The sequence below is a fragment of the Lygodium microphyllum genome, chromosome 12 (assembly GCF_053477565.2).
Source record: "Lygodium microphyllum isolate KBCC chromosome 12, Lygodium_microphyllum_v1.1.10, whole genome shotgun sequence".
Lineage (NCBI taxonomy): Eukaryota > Viridiplantae > Streptophyta > Polypodiopsida > Schizaeales > Lygodiaceae > Lygodium > Lygodium microphyllum.
In genome coordinates this window covers 60,545,750-60,551,344 of record NC_141146.1, presented here as the reverse complement: position 1 = coordinate 60,551,344, position 5,595 = coordinate 60,545,750, and the positions used below count along the sequence as shown (strand labels likewise).

The 5,595-nt window shown below is 39.8% G+C and overlaps 1 pseudogene; it reads left to right on the top strand.

Moving 5' to 3' along the window:
* The first annotated feature begins 339 nt into the window (after positions 1–339).
* LOC148027812 (secreted RxLR effector protein 161 pseudogene) lies at positions 340–1,131 on the top strand (annotated as a pseudogene).
* The last annotated feature ends 4,464 nt before the right edge of the window (positions 1,132–5,595 follow it).

Here is a 5,595-nt window from a genome sequence, read left to right as displayed (position 1 = left end):
GCTGATCATAGTTTGTTTGTGAAGAAGACAGATTGTGGCTATGTATTATTAGTTGTCTATGTTGATGACTTGATCATTATAGGAGATGATGAAAGCGGGATTGCTGAAGTAAAGACATGTTTACAGGCTGAGTTTAAGGTCAAGGACCTAGGAGAGCTAAAATATTTTTTGGGGATTGAGGTTGTCTCTACACCTCAAGGCATATGGCTGCTACAGAAGCAGTATGCTCAGGACATGTTACAGAAATATGGTATGGCTAATTGCAAGCCTATGGATACGCCTTTAGAGCAGAATTTCAATCTGTAGATTGATGTTGGGACAGAGATTGAGAATGTTACCATGTACAGACAGATGGTAGGCAGCTTGATCTATCTCACAATCACTAGACCTGACTTGAGTTATGCTGTGGGGCTGATCAGTCAGTTCATGCAGAAGCCTCGCAAACCACACTTGGATGTAGTCAGGAGAATTCTGAGATATGTAAAGAGTACCACAAATCATGGGTTGTTTTATGCATATGGGAAACCCCTTGACTTGATGGGGTATATTGATGTTGACTGGGCTGGTTGCACTTATGACAGGAGGTCAACCAGCGGCTATGCATTTGGATTGGGTAGTAGCATGATCAGTTGGCAGACTAAGAAACAGCCTACAATTGCACTGTCCAGTACGGAAGCAGAGTATCGTGGTGCGGCCTTAGCGGCCTGTGAAGCTATGTGGTTACAAAAGTTGCTGAATGACTTGGGAATACACTTGGACAGCAAAGTAAGGCTGTACTGTGATAATTTAAGCAGTGCCATGTTAGCAAGTAATCCTGCTTATCATGCAAGATCAAAACACATTGAGGTTCACTACCATTTCATCAGGGAAATGGTTTTAGTAGATCAGATTGACTTGGAGCATGTGAAGACTGAAGACCAGGTAGCAGACATCTTTACCAAATCACTTGGTAAAGATAAGTTCATTCACTTTAGACAACTACTTGGAGTGATGCAGATGGTTTGAGGTTTTGGTTTGAGCTTGAGGGGGAGTGTTAGAAATCAAGCTCCACCCGTCAGTTTGTCTTGGTGTGTAACCAACATCTGTGGCAGCTACTGTGTACAGCTGTCTCCATGTGACTACATTAAATAAGTCGGATTAGTAGTTAGTGAGTGACTCTAGTCAGTCTAGTTTACTTTACATTGTATTGGGTGGTTTTAGTGTCATTTTTGCATAATGAAGAAAAGACAATGAGAGCTTGAAGGCTCATGGATATGGAGTTTTTCCCTCTCTCTCTCTCTCTCTCTCTCTCTCTCTCTCTCTCTCTCTCTCTCTCTCTCTCTCTCTCTCTCTCTCATTCTCATCTTTGAACATTGTAGCCATCCTTCATGGAAGTCACCACGAGAATGCGAGTCATGGGGCATAAGTCAAAATTGATCAAACCCATTTAAAAATTAGCAAAGCAAGACAAGTCTAAAAGCTTTAAGATTTAAATATTAAAAGATTTATAAAGAGAAGAAGAAGAAGAAGTGGAAAACGACGATGAACAGGCCACCACCCCTCCCCCCTCCCTTTTTTGATCAAAAAAATGGTGCATGATTGTCCCCAAATTTGGAGTCCCTAATTGTTGAAGAAAAAGCCATAATTCTCCTTATGGATCATAGTAGATAACTCCAACAATCTCCCCCTCTTCTCAATTTGGCAAGGAGATTGAAGCAAGATCATCCAAGAGCTAGGCGAATCAGTCATGGCATCTCTCAAACCCCTGTGGACCTCAAAGATCAAATTGCTAGCATCAGATTACATCTTGAAAGCTTCCAGATTTCTGATTTGCCAAGGTACCCTCCATAAACAGCTCCTCTTCTTGGCCACAACCCTTCTTCTTCAATTTAATTATAAATACAAGGCATGAGGAGCCATTGGGGGGCAGCTTGAACAAGAGAGGAAAGGATTTTCTCAAGGGTATAGAGCAAGAGGGAGTAGGGTAAGAGAAGCATGAGGACATGAATTCTAGTCTCATGAAGTCAAGGAGGATACTTTGCAGGCCCTTGGAATCTAATCCTCTATCACTTCTACCCCACTTCCCCATGATTGCCATCCCCCATCAATCCAAATTGCAAAAACCCCAAGCTCTCTTGCCAAAAAAAACCCTTCTACAATCTCATGATTAAAAGACCATGGCCTCAAAGAAGAAAGTTATGAAGGTCACAGAGGCAGGAGCTACCAATAATGCTACGGATAGGACCACTACAAAAAATGGAACGACAAGTATTGGCAACTTCCAAGGTTATGCAAAAAGAGCCCAAGGGCAATACCAACCAAAGAAGACAAAAAGAAGGAAAATTCAAATGTAGTGGAAAGCTTCATACCCACAAGAAAGAGTAATGAGGCTCCAAGGTGCTTCTATTGCAAGGAACCAGGACATTTCAAGAGGCGGTGCCAAAAGCTTGGCCCAAATATCCACCAAGGTCAGTTTCACAGGCAAAGCCAAGATGCCAGGGGGAAGGTTGCTGAAATAAACCTAAAGGAGGTCAATAAATGATAAAGATCCTACAATGGAGTCCAATATGGAAAGAGCTAGAGTTCACACCACTCTCAAAATAAGAAGGTTCCAAATCACCATTTTTCAGTCATTCAAACACCAGCAAATTATCAAGGTAAACCCTTTCCTGTTTTAATCGACTATAGAAGTACCCACTCTTTCATATCACCAAAATGTGCAAAAAGACTAGGCATAAACACTACTCTTGCACCTATTTTGCTTGTGGAGTTAGCAAACGGAAAATAACTTCTATCAACACAACAAAAACACTCTTTTAAGATAAATGGAACCTAATCCAGCATAAATTATTAGTGATAAACATCATCAATCCCTTGCCGATATATTGTTCATGCAATCAAGGCAAATTTCCAGTCTTACTGCCTAATTTTCCTCTTTTCAACCTTCAACACTGTGGATCCAGCCTCTCCTATGGATAGGATAATACATTATAGTAGCATATCAGGATGGAATGAAGGCCATATCAATTTGAATGAACCCTCAAGGTCACTATCTTCAGCCAATACTTCCTTTGACTCCTCGAAATCCACAAGTCATTCAACGATGCCCTGCAACTTCGTCAACCCACTCTTAATTTCATAATCAAACTCTTGCAAGGTGATCACCCACTCCACTAGGTGCTCAGCGACGGTTGCAACCTATTCAATAATAGCATTAGCCCCTTTGTCTTCATATATAATGTTGCATTTTCATACAAGATGAAGTGCCTAAATTTCTTCATTGGTTGCAAAGACCATCCCAAGGCACAATTTCTTCACTTGGGTATAATTAATATCGGACACCCCCAATTTGTAACTCGCAAATGCAATTGGATGGTACCACTTCTCCCAAATCCGGGCTGAAAAATAGCTAATACTATACATCATAGCTGTTGAAGATATATAAAATCTCTCAACCCTTTTAGGTGTTTTCAGGACCTATGCTTTTACCAATTTCTATTTCACATCCTCAAAGGATACTTGACATAGATCACTCCAAACAAACAAAGATTTAAAGAACAATAGATTCATTAATGGCAATGTCCTCTCAACCAATGCATTAATAAATCATCCGATAATAACCAATTGATGAAAAAATGCTATGCACTTATTTAGGAGTACATGGTGTTTTCATAGCAATGATAACCTTTATCTTTTCAGGATCAACCATAATACCAATTGAGCTAACCACATGGCCCAACAACAATCCATAGGGTACTCCAAAGATGCACTTTCTTAGACTGAGAACAATGCAAAACTTCCTACATCCTTGAAAACATTTTCTCAAAATAATCAGTTGTCTTTTCCTTGTGGTGGTAGCCCCTAGGTCATCAATAAAAGCTTTTAGCTCCTTGAGGAAAATATTACCAAAAGTTTTATTAATCATACGTTGCGAAGACCCTAGTGCATTGCATAGGCCAAAAGCCATAACATGATATGCAAAGGTACTAAATGTAGTGATAAATGTTATTCTTAATTTGTCTTCCTCTGTAATAGCCATTTGAGTATAATCGAAAAAGCAATCCGTAAATGTAAAAACATGAATCTAGAACATGGCTTGAGGTGGAAGCTATGGAGGTTGGAAGAGAAAGAGTGAGTTCATGAAGACACTGACATGATTGACTGTTACACAAGTGGATTAGGTTCAAGATGGAAGCTTGGACTCATAAACACAATCTTGTGTATAGACTGACAATGACAAAGAGACTTTACTGAAGGACAAAAGTACTATGACATTGCATTAGAAAAGAGAGCAAGTACAATGCTTTATATGAAACTTGATGGTAGCACTTCTCCTAAGCCTTCATTGCTCCTTCCAAAGAGACTAAAGTAGGTGTGATTACAAAGATCTCAACACCCCTCCTTAATCACAACTAGAAGTACAAAGTGTGTAGAGGCTTTAGTGAGAGCAACACCTGCAAAGTGTGGGCACACCATAGATATGGCAAAACACCAGAGGTTGTTGCAAAAAAGGATAAGTGTGGGTACCACAAACATGATGAACATCTAGAGGCTCTAATAGGAGCCTCACAAAGTGTATAGAGGTTGTAGTAAAAGGCTACATGAGGAGTTTACAAGCTTATGTCAAAAGCATTAGGGCTAGGAAATACAAGGCTAAAAAAGTCTATCCGAATAGAAGGAATGATGAGGTTTGTCCTTCTCCTAGTGGTCTTCTTCTTCTTCTTCTTCTCCATGTTCTTCTTCTTTTTTCACAACAACTAGATAGGCCTTTTGGGACCTCTTTCTAGTGTGGAAGAACTTCTCCGTGTGTCTGATTCTTTTGCAAAAGTCATAGAAAATCCGGTTCTTCTTGATTTTGTACCTGTTGCCAACATATAATGCTTGTTCATCTCTAGAGGTGCTTGGTTCTTCCTTAGTTTTTAGATTATTTTCCTCCTCTAACAATGATGTTGGACATCAACAAGCTTAGGGTTTGGCATATTGATTAGAGTTATTGACACATGATTATATTCAGAAGGTAAACTTTTGAGCAGAACACCAATGCAAACATCTTGTTACATTTTAATGTTGATTCCTACAAGCTGGGTTAGAAGTCCTTCCATGTAATTTAGATGTGTGGCAAGTGATGTGTTGGACTTCATTTCAAGCCTCAAAAATTCAATCAAGAGACCATACTTTGATGACTTAGACTGTGCACCAAACAAAGTGTTAAGTATCTTCCATGTGGATAATTGTGAAGTATCATAGTTATCCACATGGTGGATATATCTGTTATCTAGCTCCAGTTTGATAATGGCCGGAGTCTTATGTAAAATATTACACGATGCAGCGAACAAAATCTGAGAAAGAGATAGAGAGTACACAACATATAAGAGGAGAATCAGTAAATTCTTTAGCTTCAAACAACTGATACAAAGATGGCTCGTCCACCCGTGCGCTTCCACTGTGTGAAGCCTAGATGTCGATTTAGACAGAAGATAGGTGAAGAGCTTAAGGCTAGCTAGAACAACAACTCTGACTGGGTGAAAGATGAATGATAGATGGCTGTGAAGGGGTTTAGCTTTTATAGCCCGCGAAGGCTGTTAGGTTGGCTTGACTAACCTACCATATGAGCCT